Here is a 17,146-nt window from a genome sequence, read left to right as displayed (position 1 = left end):
CTGCTCCCTGTGTGTTGTGTCCTCCAACGGTAGTGGTGTTGCATGCACTGAACATGTTTTTCTTCTGTCTTCCCCCCCCCCTTTTTGTGGTCCCCCTGTTCTTGTGTGCAACAGCATCATCAGGTAGAGGAGGATTGACACCGGAGCAGGAGGGAGCTGCAACCCACTTGGCCCTGGAGGGCGAAACAACAGAGTCTGAAGTCACCAGTGGGACAGAGGGCGAGGGGAGCTCCACGGCGGGGACAGGAGCAGACAGCAGTGACACCAACTCCTCCTCTGATGGGAGCTCCCTTGCGGTGGCGGGCACCTCTGTTCCCACCGCATCAACAGGTACAGCCGCCATCCCCCCTACCAGCACCGCCCTCCCAGCATCCCCTCAGTGTGTGTCCCGTGCCCGCTCACCCAGGAGGGTGGGCATCTCATTAGCCCCAAGCACCTCAGGTCCTGCCCCAGTCAGCCCTACTGCCCTCAGTGAGGAGGCTATTGACCTCCTGAGATCCCTCACTGTTGGGCAATCTACCATTGTGAATGCCATCCAGGGTGTTGAGAGGCAATTGCAACAAACAAATGCATACCTGGAGGGCATTCATTCTGGGAAGGCAGCCCAACAGAGAGCATTTCAGGCTGTGGCTTCTGCACTGATGGCAGCCATTGTTCCTGTGTCCAGCCTCCCCCCTCCAACTTCCACCACCCAGACCCAATTCCCCTGTACCTCAGCCTATCCGAAGCACACCATCAGATCAGCATGCACACTCATCAACACAGAAGAGTGGCTCAGGCAAACATAAGAACCACACATCCCACAGGCACTCACACAAGCACCATCCCCATGCAGACACAGCAACATCCACTGCCTCCACTGTGTCCCCCTCCTCCACATCCTCCTCCTCCCTCCCTGTCTCGTCTCCACTCACGCCTGCATGCACTACATCCACAGCCACTGCCTCCATCGCCAGCACACCCATCACCACACACCGCTCATGTGCACTCACCACCCCCACTACCATTCACACATCCCCTGTGTCCTCTCCCAGTGTGTCTGTGAGCCCTCCTCCCAAAGTACACAAACACAGACACACACCCACCCAACATCCATCCACCTCACAACAGCCTCCGGCCCATGCACCTTCACCCTAATTCAGCAGACGCACACTTCCTACAACCACTCCCTCTACCTCCACTCCCAAACCCCCTCCATCTTCCCATCCCAGTGTGTCTAAAAAACTCTTCCTGACCAACATTGACCTCTTCCCTACACCTTCCCCCCCATCCTTCCCCTAGGGCCAGGCTTTCCAGGTCCTAGCCCAGCACCTCAGCCACCACATCCCCAGGCACAGTGGTGCCAGCAACTTCTCCAAGGGCCAGGATTTCCAGGTCCCAGCCCAGCACCTCAGCCACCACATCCCCACGGACGGTTGTGCCAGCAACTGCGGGGTCATGGAGTGCGCCACCTATCAGGGCTGCCAGTGTGCCGCGTAGCGAGGCAAGGACATTTCGCCACCTGCCAAGGTGAAAAAGGTGCCCACATCCCAGAGGGAGAAGCCGAAACTACCAGCCACCAAGGGCTCAGCAAAAACCAAAGGGGATAGTGGCAAGACAACTGCGGCACCATCAAAGCAGGGGAAGGACCAAAAGCTGAAGAGCGGGTCAGGAGAGGGCATGGTGGCACGGACTGAGGGACCAGTGTCACACTTTCTGTCCACGACCACGCCAACCTGTACGGCGGTGAACAACTCTATCTGCCCCGCCACCACAACCACCACCTGCACCGCCACCTGCACTGCCTCGGCATGTCTACAGCCTCAATGACAGTCCCCAGCCTCTTCCCCAGTGGGCAGCCGTCCGAGGCTGCAGGAGACGTCCTTCTGTGTCCCTCAGCAGGTGCTGACCCATGCACCACCGCCAGCACCGCCGCCAGCACCGCCACCACAGACACCGCTGCAAGCACTGCCGCGACAGACACCGCCACAAGCACCCCCACCTGCACCGCCCCGGCATGTCTACAGCCTCAGCAACAGTCCCCGCCTCTTCCCCAGTGGGCAGCCATCCAAGGCTGCAGGAGACGTCCAGCAGGTGCTGACCCATGCCCCGCTGCCAGCACCACCGCCACAGACACCGCCACAGACACCCCCGCTAGCACCGCCGCCACAGACACCGCCACAAGCACCGCCACCGGGCCCGCAGCGTCCTCGGACACAGGCACCACTGCTGGCATAGCTACCATCCCCAGGGGTCAGTCGTCTGAGGCTGGAGGAGAGTTCCTGGACCCTGGGCAGCTTCCATGAGGCATGACTTCCATCACTGTTTGCACCTGCAGGTGAAAGGCGCAGCCGCAGTAGTGTGGGGTATGTCGCTGACTCCATGGCGTATCATGCTACCTGAACCTCGCAAATCTGGTGACACGCACACCCAGGTGAGGGAATTGTACCGGCCACACTGCACGTGGAGCACTCTGGCCACCATGCCCCCTCCAGAACCAGTGGAGTATCACATCCACTTCCTCGGTCCTTGGCAGGATGAAGCACTCTGAGCACCAGGACCCCTCCAGAACCAGTGGAGTATCACATCCACTACCTCAGTCCTTGGCAGGATGAAGCACTCTGGGCACCATGCCCCCTCCAGAACCAGTGGAGTATCACATCCACTACCTTAGTCCTTGGCAGGATGAAGCACTCTGGGCACCAGGCCCCCTCCATAACCAGTGGAGAGATACATCCACTACCTCAGTCCTTGGCAGGATGAAGCACTCCTGGCAGAAAGCCCCCTCCAGAACCAGTGGAGACTATTATCCACTTGAGAGACTGTGGCTTTGCACTCCCCAGGATACAGCAATGGGCATGGGGCCCCCTCGTGCAGCAGTGGCATCATGCGTTAATCAGGCTGAGGTGCCCCCACGAGGTGCCTGTATATTTTCAATCTGATGCCCCAGCAGTGCTCTCTCCGTTTCCAGTCAAGTATCATGTGTGGGCTTCGCCCATGCATTTTGGGCCCAGTGGTCCATGGACAATGATTAGTACACATTCGGACTTGTGTAGTTGGTGTACATATTTGTATTTACAGAATTTTGACTTTTGACTAATGGATTTTTAATGATTACAATTGTTACAATCATTTCCTTTTGTCCTTGCGTTCTTCCAGGGGGCGGGAGGGTGTATATGTAATGTTGCTGCATGTATTTGTGTGTATGTTGTTGTGTGTGAGGGTGAGGGTGGGGGTGTTGCGTGTGTGTGTCACTCTCTTTCCTCCCCCCTCCCCTGTGTTGTAGGTGCAGTACTCACCGTGGTTGCTGCCGCCGCCGTTCGTACTCCTGGTAGAAGAGGAGGTAAACCAACATGGGTAACACCTGAAGTTCGGGCTGTTTCCACCGTGCTTTTGATAGCGTTGGTTCCGCCCCGGAATAGGTGGCGGATAGGCCTCTTGTAATACAGTGGGCGGTACTTTGTCTCCCGTCTGTCTGTTGGCGGTGTCCGCCGCGCTGTTTGTTTGTACCACGGTCTTAATCCCATTTTTTTTTCCGCCAGCCTGTTTGCGGTATTACCGCCGCTTTAACACCGACCACCAGAGTTGTAATTAGGGCCTATGTTTTGGCAGAAAACCCCATTTAATTTCCCGGGGTTGTTTTGCATTTTTCACAGACAATGTTGTTCATTAATGCTGTACTATGAGAGTTTTGTATTGCAAATGTGTGTGTGTGTGTGTGACTATTTAAATGTATGTAATTTAAGGATATTCTATAGGAGAGATCTGACTTAGCTACTGGAAACAAAGGATTGTTCATCCGAGTTACGCAGGTTTCAATTACTCTATGGTACTCGAGCTGTGAGAGAATTTCCCTCAGAGGTGCTTTTGCTTCATGATTTATAGGGCATTGTTGTTGCTCTTACAGGCTGTATCTTATGGGTACTACATGGTAGGAAGAATAACTATCACAGGCCTCATTGTTGTGGTATAATGTTGGGACTTCTGCAAGAGCCCAATCTACTGTGTACATGCGCTTCCCTTGCTCATAAATGAGGACTGAGAAAGAAGGTAAAATCACATATTCCTCTTGTGGAAGGGGTCTGACAAACTCAGGTGGCCAATCTTTCTCAGCCAAGAGAATGTCATAGCTGAGTGTTAGTGTTTTCCACAAATTACTTTAATTGTGTGACTTATGTCCCCCTCAATTTGTATATTTAATTCATAGACTCGGTCTGGAGCGGCAATTTGCCTATCTGGGGTTTCGACTTCTATGTAGGCGTTAGTCGCACTTGCATCCAGAAACTCTTGAAGATTCCATCAAACTATTGTGACATCTGCTGCACTGTCCAGCAGAGCCATTGTACACATCCTGCAGGAATGTTCTCAGTACGCATTGCATATATTGCCAAAATACCCACAACCTTCTTCTTTCTAAATTGGGGTTTTTGTTGATGAAGTTTCTCTTCCTTCGTTATGATGATGTCAGAAGAGCATTGTGATTCCTATTTTGGTTTTACATACTCTTCTTGTCTGCGCTCTGACCGCCCCACTTTCTCGGACAGTTTGCTGGATGAATCATGAAAAGAACAAGAAGGGCGTGTATCAGTGTACTGATACCAGTCAGGCTGTTTCAAATTATCACAGTTACATAAATTATAATGTTTTTAAAAGCTCTTCAGTTGGGGAGATTCTCCCTGTGATTTTACTTTATCTTTATTTAATTTTTGTTTTTCCCAGAGTTTTTTAGAAGACTCTTGTGCTTGCTTAGTATTATTCTTTTCAGGATTATGTTTAAGCTGTGGTTTATTTGATCTGACCTCTAAGTTATTGCAGCAGATGGATGTATAGGTCTCGGCTATAATTTTTGGTAACTTGCACCCCTGCTCCATAAAAGGAACTTGTGTGAGACATTGGCTAACAATTTTATGTTTCTTAAAATAATTCAGAATACCAGTGCAAAATTGCCAATTAGCTTAGTCCCCCAAATACATGACAGAGGCAGCCCCATTTTCATTTTGTATCTGTTTCTGGCAAAACAGCAAGATGTGGTATACCGTGAGTTATGGTATATAATGCAGCCAAAACATATGTCACATATACCACAGTCATCAATAGAGGGTACCATCTCAAATGGCAAGCACATTGTGAGAATTCTCTGATTGGCATGGGGTCCCAGCTGGGGAAACACTGCTTCAAGCTGATTTGTTTTTTTAGCAATCCAGAATGGAATTTCCTCTCGTCTGGTGGATACTTTAACCATGATAGCATTATTTATCACTGGGTTAGTCCCGGGTGTAACTAATTGTGGTTGAACAGCTTAAGCAGCCCTCTCTGGGGCAGTACTCAATGTTTGCATAGCAAATTGTGCTAAACATCCACGTAATCTGACTAGATTATTATATAATGGGCTCAGATCAGCTGCAGCTAAATTTTGTGTGTTTGGATATGGTGTGTAAGCAGCTAGGACTGGCCATGTGGCCCCCTGATTACTGAAGGGACCCAATCTAACGTGTTCAACAATGTGTGGTGGGGCACCTTGGAACCAGTTTTTGTGTTCCTGATATAGGTATTTAAAAAAAAAATTATGTTCTGTATTGTTGGAGCGTTTTCTACTGAGTATGTATGAAATTTATTTTAATTGGCATCAACTGCAGAAAAAGTGACACATGAATAAAATGTTTAGGTTTTGTGCGCATTCAGTGCCCCTACCACAAACGTAACATCTCCACCTCTATTTGTTAGCTCATTTTGAAGTAAATGTTGTGTGACATGTCTACAATTTACCAAAATAACAACTGGATTCACCATTTTAAGAAAAAGAAAATACTAAGTAGGGTATCCTTTTAAATGTTCAAGCTTCAACAACCTACAGACAAATATACGTGCTATACTGCTGAGGAGGATGTTTCCCTAACACCGTGGACATCTCCGTATGATGGTGATTAGGGCACCTTGGGCACACAGGAGAAGCTACAAGGTACTTGACCTAAATATGTCGGTGGTACCATGTTACACAGTTTCTACTAAGGCAATAGGACTGCGTATTAGGACAACAGGACTTCAGAATGTGGGAGACTTAGGTCCTGATTTAGATCTTGGTGGTGTTACAGCCAAACTGCTGCAGCAGCAGATGCTAGAAGACTGTCAATTCAACTGTGTTCTTCCTCCCATATTTAGATGTTACAGTCCTGCAGGCAGTGTACTGGTGGCATTTTGCTGACAGATGAAGGGACCCATGGACATTTTACAATAGCTGTGGCTGTCGAATATAGATAAGCCACACACATACATTGTACCTTTGCCAGATTCATGGCATCTCAGCAGATGGTAGAATGTAAGGGATTCTATTCCTGAGGCAGATGTCACTCATGACATCACATTGGAGTGTGGAGTGTTGAGAGTTATTTTGCTGAGACTTAGAAGAGAGATGGATGTCCTGTGATTGTAGGTGGATAGGATGCTTCAAATAAAGAACCTACATCTCATCTTTGCATTTTGACTCATCTTTACATTTGGCGACGAGGATCAACTTTGGAGCGTCCTAACACAGATACTATCTTTTTACCTTTCGGAACCAACATTGAGGAACATACGACCCATTGAGGAACTGAGCATTTCAAAAGAAAACTTTCACTTTCAATATCTTCCTAATTTCGGGTGCTGGTGAGCAAATTTCTCATTTTATTTCAACTCTGCCTCTTACTCCAACTAATCGCTAGTTACGGAACCGTTCGAGTTCAAAACCATACTTGCTGCTCTTGTGCTGGTGCCGCGCACCCACTTGAAGGAAAGGATTCTTCTTCACGCTCAATCGCGCGTGTGTCTTCTGCATACTACTATCAGCACGCGTTCATCTGGTGCTTGCTTGCGCGTCAACTGCAGCCCGTTTTCCGGCAGAAACTGTACTATAAATTGTACGCGCGTGAGAGCGCGTTTGAGGTTATGCGCGCACGCACGCGGGAGTTCCCGTGTTCCTCGGAGAGTGACACACGGAAAATAAAACAAGGGGTATTTCCTGCAAAATAACCCCTTTTGTTGGAGGAAGTACAACAACATTAACAGAAATTGAACTTTGACATTTTGCTTTCATGATCATCTCAGAAACGAAGTGAAACTAAAACAAAGCCTAGATGTTCTTTTATAGGAATACTTTGTCTTATTGACAGAAAGAGATGAACAAAAGTTTTGATTTAGCTTTCATTCATTGTGTTTTCTGTTTAAGACTTTAAGAAGTATTTTGGAAGTACAATGCAAATTTCACCTCCCCCTTTTTCTTAACTATGCCTGGAGAACCACCCATAAAGTGGTCAAAATGGAAAAAAACTTTTCTTCATTAGTCCATGGTGTGTGGTACTAATCTGTCTAATGAAAGGAAAACAGCTTTGCTTATGCACTGTTTGGGTTGTGAAGGATAAGACATTTTTGAAAATCTACCTGACCCAGGTGATGAAGGTACTGATCTAAATGAATTTGAAATATGCTTGAAGAATCTAGATCTACATTTCTTACCTATGATTAGTACCATTTTAGAACGTTACCATTTCGGCATGAGAGAGCAAAAACCTGGCGAAAGTATTGAAGACTACATTACCGCTCTAAGGAAATCTACTTGTAAGTTTGGGAGTACTATTGATGAGCGGATCAGAGAACAGTTTATGTTGAGGTGTTCAAGTGACAAAATAAGGCAAGCGCTGTGGAGCAAGGATGATCCATCTCTACATGAGGTTATTATATTAGCTAAGAGCGTGGAACACACCTTAGCTTGTGTTGAAGAACTAGACAAGGTAAAGAATATTGGGATAAATAAAATTACTACAAGAAAAGAAGAAAACCTAGGGAAAGAAGCAGATGGTGATAGAGAGGAAGATAAAGCTAATCAAGGACAATGGGTCAGATTCAAAGATGCAAGGTGTTTTCGTTGTGGGAATAGTGGCCACTATGCATCATACAAGAAGTGTCCTGCCATCAATATGACTTGCAAATTATGCAACAAAAAGGGACATTTTGCTAAGTGCTGTAAATCTAACAAAAGTCTGACGTCGGAGAAAGTTGTAGAAGATTGTATATTAACTGTTTCTACGTGCGCTGAAAAGAAAAAGCACCCAAAGGATACGGTTACTATTTTAGGTTTTGCAAGTGAAGTACTGTCCGACTCAGGAGCATGGTTGACTCTGATATCTAACGATTTATTTGACAAACAACTGAGTCACAAGGTTGAATTGAAAGACCCTGATGATATTCTAGGGTTTTATGGGGGGAAAAATATTGAATTGATAGGTTATTTTGAAGCTGAAATCTCTTTCAAGATGAACACAATCTTTGGGAAAATTTATGTTCCTGTAAAGGGGGATAGTGTTCTGAGCTGGCCACACCAGAAGGAGTTGAATATCATTCTAGACCCCAATTCATCCACACCTGTCATGATCAAGGATGATTTTGTTGATATGTTGCAAAATGTATGTGAGCTTTCCGTGCAAGATGAAAAGGGAGAGTTCTTACCTGACTTTGTTAATGAATACAAAGAAGTATTCAGTGACAAATTAGGTTGTTTGAGGCAGTATGCCCATTGTATAAAGATAAAAGAGGTGTCCGTTCCTGTGGCTGCCAAAGTACGTCCCATTCCTATATCTATGAAGGATGATGTTCAGAGAGAAATACGTAGATTGTGTGAAGAAGGAATAATTGAGCCAGTAGAATCCTCAGAATGGATTTCACCCATTGTCGTTGCACGCAAGCAGTCTGGAGAGATTAGACTATGCATTGATTTGAGAAATCTTAATAAGTGTGTAGTCAGTGATCAGTTCCCGTTGCCCAACATAACTGAGATGGTCACGCTGTTGCATGGATCAAAATATTTCAGCAAGCTTGACTTGACTTCGGCGTATCATCAGGTTATGTTACATGCTGACTCAAGAGACTATACCACATTCATTACTCCTTTTGAAACTTTTAGATTTATAAGGGTGCCTTTTGGGTTGGTGTCTGCTGCTGCAGTATTTCAACGCTTGATGTCCAACTTGTTCAGCTCAGAACCTGGAGTAAAATGTTTCCAGGACGACATTTTAATACATGAACGAACAGTAAAGGAGCATGAGATGAGAGTTAGGAGGGTTCTAGCTATATTGAGAGACCATGGTTTGACTCTTAAGTTAAAGAAGTGTTCTTTCTGCAAAACTGAGACTGAAAACCTAGGTCACAAAATTACAGCTAAGGGTTTATGTCCAAAGGAAGATCTAGTCAGGAACATATTGAATCTATGTAATCCAGAGAAGAAAGAGGAGTTATTATATTTTCTTGGAATGGTAGAATTTAATGCTAAGTTTTTGCCCAATTTAGCATCTAAAACAATACACATGCGTAAACTACTAAAAAAGGGTATTGAGTTTACATGGGATGATGAGTGCAAAAGAGAATTCGAAGGGATAAAAATGGAACTGTCAATGATTGGGAGCTTGAATTCATTTGATCCTGATAGGAAATGTGTGATTATGACAGATGCTAGTATGAGTGGTTTAGGTGCAGTGTTGCTACAGGATATGGGTGATGGTGACCTTAAGCACAAAGTATACAGTTCTAGGACTTTGCGTGGAGCTAAAATCAATTATTCCACAATTGAGAAGGAGGCTCTGAGTGTTTTCTGGGCAGTTAACAAATTCAAGAATTTTGTGTGGGGTAGAGAATTTCAGATTTTCATGGATCACAAACCACTTGTGGAAGTTTTTACGAAGAAAGGTCTGGATATGATTTCTAGTAGAATTAGTAGATAGGTTGTCAGGATTTCTGTTTCAGTGTGTACTATGTTCCTGGATCCAACAATAAGATTGCTGATTGTTTATCTAGACTGAGTTCTGAAGCAGAAGAATGCTCAGAAAAAAGTGAGGAAAGTGATATCAGTGTGTGCAGTGTAACAGGAGGAATTGTGGAGCAGGATGAATGGTTAAGAGCGGTAGTTGAAGATTCTGTATAACATCGGGTGTGTGAAGGACTTAAGTACGGGTGGAATACTAATGTGAAACGGGATAAGGAGTTGGGAGGATTTTGGAAAGTGAGAGATGAGTTGTCTATGGAGAATGGTATTCTTTTGCGCGGTTTAAGATTAGTAGTTCCAGCTGTTTTGAGGGACAAAATTATCTATTTGGGACATGAAGGACATCAAGGGATGAGTAGGACGAAAGCCAGAATTCTCCTTAACTATTGGTGGCCAGGAATGGATTTAATGATTGAAAGGATGGTCAGGGAATGTCCAGATTGTTATAATAGTGACAAGGTGTACAAGACTAGAGTACCACCGATGTGTATAAGAGGCATTCCTAACAAACCTTGGGAAGTAGTAGCAGTTGATGTTGTTGGACCTATTCACGTGAAAGGTGGGTCCAACTACATTCTAGTTTTGGTAGATCAGTTTTCCAGGTGGGCTGAAATAGGAATCTGTAGTAGTATTGAAACTAAGAGAATTATTGAATTTTTCAATGATATTTTCAGCCGTGAAGGTTTGCCAAATGCAGTTGTGACAGACAATGGGCCGCAGTTTGTTTCTTCTGAAATGGAAGAATATTTTCAGTGCAGAGGCATTAAACATAGAAGGTGTTCCTTGTATCATCCCAAGGGGAATGGTACAGTGGAAAGATTTACCAAATGTGTAAAAGAATGTATACAATTGGAAAGTACAGCCAATAGGAACTGGAAAGATGGTCTCAAAAATGTCCTTCATGCCTACAAATTCACACCTCACTCTACTACGGGTGAAGTCCCTTTTGAACTTTTTAGAGGTCGTAAAGCCAACACTCTTTTGGCACCAGGTTGGGTGTGTTGGGGGAAAAATGACAGTGTTTCATGGGGCAGCGTGAGTGGGGGAAATGAGTGTGACAAGAAGTACATACAATGAAGGAAGGAATATTTTGATGAAAAGAAGAACACACTAAACATTGGTGTGAAAGTCTGAGATCAGATTTTAGTCAAGAAACCAACTCTGTGTAAAAGTGGAAGTAAGTTCATGGGACCATTTGAAGAAATCAAACTTTTCAGGAATGCTGTCAAAATTAGGGATGGAAGGGTGTGGAATCTCAATCGCGTGGTGATTTCTAAAAGAGTTTCATGATGTTAAGTTTATTTATAGGTTTTACTCCTTTCTGTTTTTTTTGTTGTCTTTATTGTGTTTTGTTGTATATTTCAGTTTTATTGGACATTATAATCTCGTATCCTATCTTTAAGAGGGAAGGTGTGTGGTAGATGTCTTTCATTGCATCTCAGCAGATGGTAGAATGTAAGCGATTCTATTCTTGAGGCAGATGTCACTCATGACATCAGATTGGAGTGGGGAGTGCTGAGAGTCATTTTGCTGAGACTAAGAAGAGAGATGGATGTCCTGTGATTGTAGGTGGATAGGATGCTTCAAATAAAGAACCTACATCTCATCTTTGGATTTTGACTCATCTTTACACAGATGTGTCCTCCTACATCACACATGGCACAACACACCACATACACATTATTATCATTATTATCCATTGCCATCCCACCACAACACAACACCTACTGATGCAAACATACATTGTCATACATCCATAACACAACATACACACACTATTGCTGCTGCACCCACACACGACACAACCACAACAAACTCAATTACAAATTTATCTACACAAAAACACTCACACAACACCACTACATACATCATGACAATGACCGCCACACAGCAACACTCACCTGAATTTTGCATGCATCAACACAACACACTACACAACATGCACTGCTTCTTCTCTATATTCTTAGAAAAAAAGCAAGCTGATAAAATATGTAAAAACAAATAATTGCTAGAAGCAGCCTAACTAAAATCAAATAAAATATGAAATATAAAATGAAGCTAAAAATAAGGGAACCAACATGGTCCAAGAAGGCTTCACAACACTTAAACCGGAACACAAGCAACCCAGTACTGGTATCACCTAGTCAGTCGGGTACAGTTTTGTTCCAGTGACACAGTGTCCTGGGACCCACATCTGGGCATACATGTCCGACATAACATGACACATAAATATACAAAACAGTGATGTATGGAATGCTTGAATTAATCTCAGCCACTGGTAATGTGCATCCAAATCCATCAATATTTGCACACCATGCTACCTCAGTTTGCCGCAGCTATATGCAAATGAGTCTTGACCGGCTGCCTTCTTGCCTGGCAGTGAGATTTTTGTCATTTTGTCCTTGTTTCATTTATTAAATTAATTTATTTTTTTGTAACCAGGTGTGGTATCTTTTTGTCTGTTGCACAAATTCTTTACACATGTAAGCGTGTATGACAAGGTACCGGAGGGTGAGCAAAGGTTATTTTAGGGTTTGCCTGACACCCCAACTAGGACTGTGGTTGTTATTTGACTAAGGTTTACACCCCTGTCAACCAAATACCCAATTTCTAACAATAATGTAGTGACCTTGTGCATGAGAAAAGAAAACATCCAGAAACTGCCAGCCTAGTCTGATGGATAAGAAATATCTCCAAATATCTCATCATAATCCTGCCTTTTATATTCCATGTTTTGAAAAACAGTCAACATTCAGCAAGAAACCTTTCCTAATTATCTATAATCACTCACATTAAAGACCTGCTAGAATTTCAACCTGCCACTGGGTCCTGTTGCTGACCCCATCTAAAGAGGCAAAGAGACCACTGTCAGTCTCACACACCTTTTGGACCTGATAACAGTAGACCACAAACACTGACCTCTACGAGGTGTATATACTTCACATGGTGAGTACCAATTGCAGACGATTCGCTCTTTACCATATTCACAATTTGCCCCTGATTCCCCTTTGTGTATCTTGGAATGATGCACCACACACTGTCAGCCGGTGGTCTGCAAATCAATCAATCAAACAGGATTTGTAAAGTGGGACAGATCAACCTTCAAGATAGCCAGGCACGCAAACAGCACATGTCTTCTTCTTGAGTGCAGCTCCTGAAGTTGGACCAGGCAACAACCAGGCAACCAAATCCTCCAGTAAATGCAGTTTGTGTGGGAGTGTGATATGAGGTGGTTACTGACTGGAGATTGTGTCTCACTCAGTTTTACTACAGGAATCCGGACTACATACTGAGGGGAATATTTCACCTTGCGCCACCCTAGCGTCATCTTTTTAATGATAAGGCAGCATTAAGCATTTATTGAGACAAACTATGAATGACAGAGAGCCCTTACCTAGATCCACACATTTTGAGGAGTTCAACAAATGGGATCGAATTGCTACAGATGAGAGAAAGAAAATGACAAACCAAACAAAAGGCTCATTTAGACAATGATAACAAAACAAATGGGATCAATAGGAAAAATGCTACAGCGAGGATACAATGGAGAGAATGAGGGGTTACCCTGTAATAGTCAAAAAGGCAGATGAAAAACAGAAATCTGATGAGGGAGAGAAACAGAATATGTTTCAAATGAGGAGCATAATTTTCCGATTGACCTTTTGAATTCCAGTCCTCTTCCACATATTAACAGGGTACATAGTCAGGGAAATGGACTTGGTCCTAGTGAAGAACCAGATATGGGTGCCACAGGAGATAGTGGCCCTCATTATGTAATTGGTGGTAAGTCTTGCTTACCGCCATGCTGACTGCCACCAACATACCACGGCGGTATACCTCTACCCATATTATGACCCACACATAGCAATCCGTCACTATACGGACACAAACACAAGTCGCCACTGTTGGAAACGGTGGGAGGACCTGAGACGCTGGGTACGGAAGACAGCGGAGGCCCAGCTGGGGATGGCCTCCCAGCGAGGAAGGGATGCACGTCGAACCCTGACCCCCCTGATGGCCCACATACTGGCAGTGGCCTATCCTGAGCTGGATAGGCGCTTGAGGGCATCACAGCAGCCACAAGGGGCGAGTACAGTGCACATCATTACAACTTACGCATGGTAGGGTGGTATGTGGGTGGGGGATGTGTGTCAGTGGGTGCCCCAGTCCAGGCCTGACATTGCAGCGTATGTCCCCTGGGGATAATCCTGCTACCTAGCTTGTAAGCATTCACTACTGGTCAGGGCTGCGTGGGTCCCAGGTGTGCTGCATTTGATGGTGTGTGCACCTCCCCATGCCTTGGATGCTAACTTTTTCTCTGGTAGTGCTATGGCATATTGCGTAGGCCTGTTCCATGTGTGTGAGGGTGCTGTGTACGCTAACTGTGGTGTTGGTGCAGCCATTGACCAAGTGTATCCTTTGTCTCTCCCCCCCCCTTATTATTTTGTCATCCTGTCCTTATGTGCATTAGCATCATCTGGCGGAGGAGCAGTGGCACCGGTGACGGAGAGAGCTGCATCCCACAGGACCCAGGAGGCAGAGTCCACCGACGCTGAAGGCACCAGTGGGACGGAGGGCGTGAGGAGCACCATGGCGGAGACTGAAGGGGACAGAACTGACACAGATACCTCCTCCGATGGAAGCTCCTCGTTGGTGGCGGACACCTCTGTAACCACCACAGCTACAGGTAGAGCCGCCACCCCCGTACCAGCACCACCCTCCCAGCAGCCCCTCATCGAGTTGCCCATGCCCGCTCACCGAGGAGGGTGGGCATCTCCTTCTCCCCAGGCACCTCAGGCCCTGCCCCAGTTAGCCCTGCTGCCCTGAGTGAGGAGGCTATTGACCTCCTGAGATCCATCTCTGTAGGGCAGTCAACCATTGTGAATGCCATCCAGGGGCTGGCATCCCAGATGCAACAGACTAATGCATTCCTGGAGGCCATTCACACTGGATTGGTGGCCCAACAGAGATCGATGCAGGCTCTGGCCTCCTCTCTGATGGAAGCCATTGTCCCTGTTTCTACCGTCCCCCCTCCAAACACTTCCCAGTCCCCTTCTCCTCAACCCCAACCCATCCCAAGCACACAGGCAGATGAGCATGCACACAAGACAACACACAAGAGTGGTACAGGCAAACACAAGCACCACACTTCATCCCACAGGCACTCACACAAACACCATTCAGATGCAGACATACCAACATCCACTATTTCCACTGTCTCCCCCCTGCATACTCCTCCACTGCCTTCATAAGTTCCGTCCACACTCACACCTGCATGCACTACATCATCATCGACTACCAGCATCACCAGCACACCAAGCAGAACGCACACCTCACTGGCAGACACCTCTACAACAGCCATGCACATGTACCCTGTGTCCTCTCCCACTGTGTCTGCCCCCCCGCTAAGGTACACAAACGCAAGCACTCAGACACCCAACAGCCATCCACCTCACAACAGCACCCAGCCCATGCACCTGTACCCAAAATCATCAGACACCTCCAACAACCACTCCCTCTTCCTCCAATCCCAAACCTTCTCCCTTTTCCTGCCCCACTCTCCCTAAAAAAACTGTTCCTCTCCACTGTTGACCTCTTCCCTACCCCTCCCACCCGTCCTGCACATCTGGCCAGGGTGGGAAGAGCCCAGCCAAGCACCTCAGCCACCCAGTCCAGGGGCCCAGTCGTCACCACATCCACTCGTGGTAGAAAAGGATCCAGGGCACATGTGTGCCTGCCCAATCTGCTGCCAAGAAGGGAAAGGAGCCTGCCCAAGCTGCTGCCAAGAAGGGAAAGGAGCCTGCCCAAGCTGCTGCCAATAAGGGAAAGGAGCCTGCATCAGCAGGCAGGCAGAGAAAACGGCCTGGGACAGGAACTGTGATGGAGACTCCACCACCAACCATGGTTGTGCAACCGTCTGAGTTTGCAGGGGACGGGCAGGAGCCTCCCCCCACTAGCAGCACCAACACCACCTCCTCCAGTGAGCAGCCGTCCGAGGTTGCAGGGGATGGGCAGGGGCCTCCCCCCACCAGCAGCACCACCATCACCTCCAGTGAGCTGCTGTCACCGCCGGTGGATGGTATGTAATCCTGCCTCCATGGGCTGCTGTGCGGCCTGCCCCCTGCAAATCCAGTGGGTATGACACCCACCTGAGAGACTGTGACCTTGCACTCCCCAGGATCAAGAGCACAGGGCACGATGCCCCCTCCAGAAACAGTAGGTAAGACACCCACCTATCCTAGACTCACCAGGATCAAGAGCACAGGGTACAATGCCTCCTCCAGAACCAGTGGGTAAGACACCCACCTAACCAAGACTCACCAGGATCTAGAGCACAGGGCACAATGCCCCCTCCAGAATCAGTGGGCAAGTCACCCACTCGAGAGACTATGGACTTGCACTCCCCAGGACCAAGCACAGGGCATGTTGCCCCCTCCAGAGCAAGTGGGCAAGTCACCCACTTGAGATACTGTGGCCTTGCACTCCCCAGGACCAAGCACATGGCATGTTGCCCCCTCCAGAACCAGTGGAGAAGACACCCACTCAAGAGACTGTGGTCTTGCACTCCCCAGGACCAAGCACAGGGCATGTTACTCCCTCCAGAACCAGTGGTGTTGTTGCATCTGCCGGCTGAGGTGCTCCCGCCCATCCCCTGTCCCCCTGATGTGCCTGCCTATTTACCAACAGACGCCCCTGCAGTGTTCTCTCTGTGTTGAGGCAGGTGCCATGTTTGACCTTGGACTTTGGCCTGTGGCCATGTGAACTACGTACATTGTGGATTGGGCTGTGTCCCTTTTTGTGTACATATGCATATATCTCTTGTCTTGCCTCACTTATTTATCTTGATGTGTTTCTCTCTTTACATTCAATTTCTCAAAATCGTTTTGTTCCTTGCATTATTCATCCGAGGTACGGGATACAAATGCTTTGGTAATGGAGCTGAATGTGTGCATGGTGCTGTGGGGGTGCGTGTGTGTGTCACTCTCTTTTTCCTCCTTCCCTAGGCGTCTGTACTCACCGCCGTCATCTTCGCCGGCGTTGATGTTCGTGGTGGAGCAGCACATAGAAAATCAAGGGGAAGACATGCAGCTTGGGCTCCAGGGTGGTGTGGTTGTTCCCTCTGTCTCCAAAGGTGAGTCCTTTCACTTCTGTGCAGTGTTTCTGCCAGGATTTTGATGTCGTTGGTACCACCCCAGAAAATGTGGCGGAATCGTGTGTCTTAATATGGTGGGCGGAACATTGACTTCCGTCTGGCTGTTGGCACCTACCGCTGTGGTGGCTGTTGTTTCCGCCCTGGTGCCCGGTGTGGTACATTGGCTGTCTATCGGCGATAACACTGCCATGGTCATAATTTGGCGGTAATTACCGCCGGCCTGT

This window comes from Pleurodeles waltl, chromosome 2_1 (genome assembly GCF_031143425.1).
Source record: "Pleurodeles waltl isolate 20211129_DDA chromosome 2_1, aPleWal1.hap1.20221129, whole genome shotgun sequence".
In the NCBI taxonomy this organism is placed as follows: domain Eukaryota; kingdom Metazoa; phylum Chordata; class Amphibia; order Caudata; family Salamandridae; genus Pleurodeles; species Pleurodeles waltl.
This window is presented reverse-complemented; position numbering follows the sequence as displayed.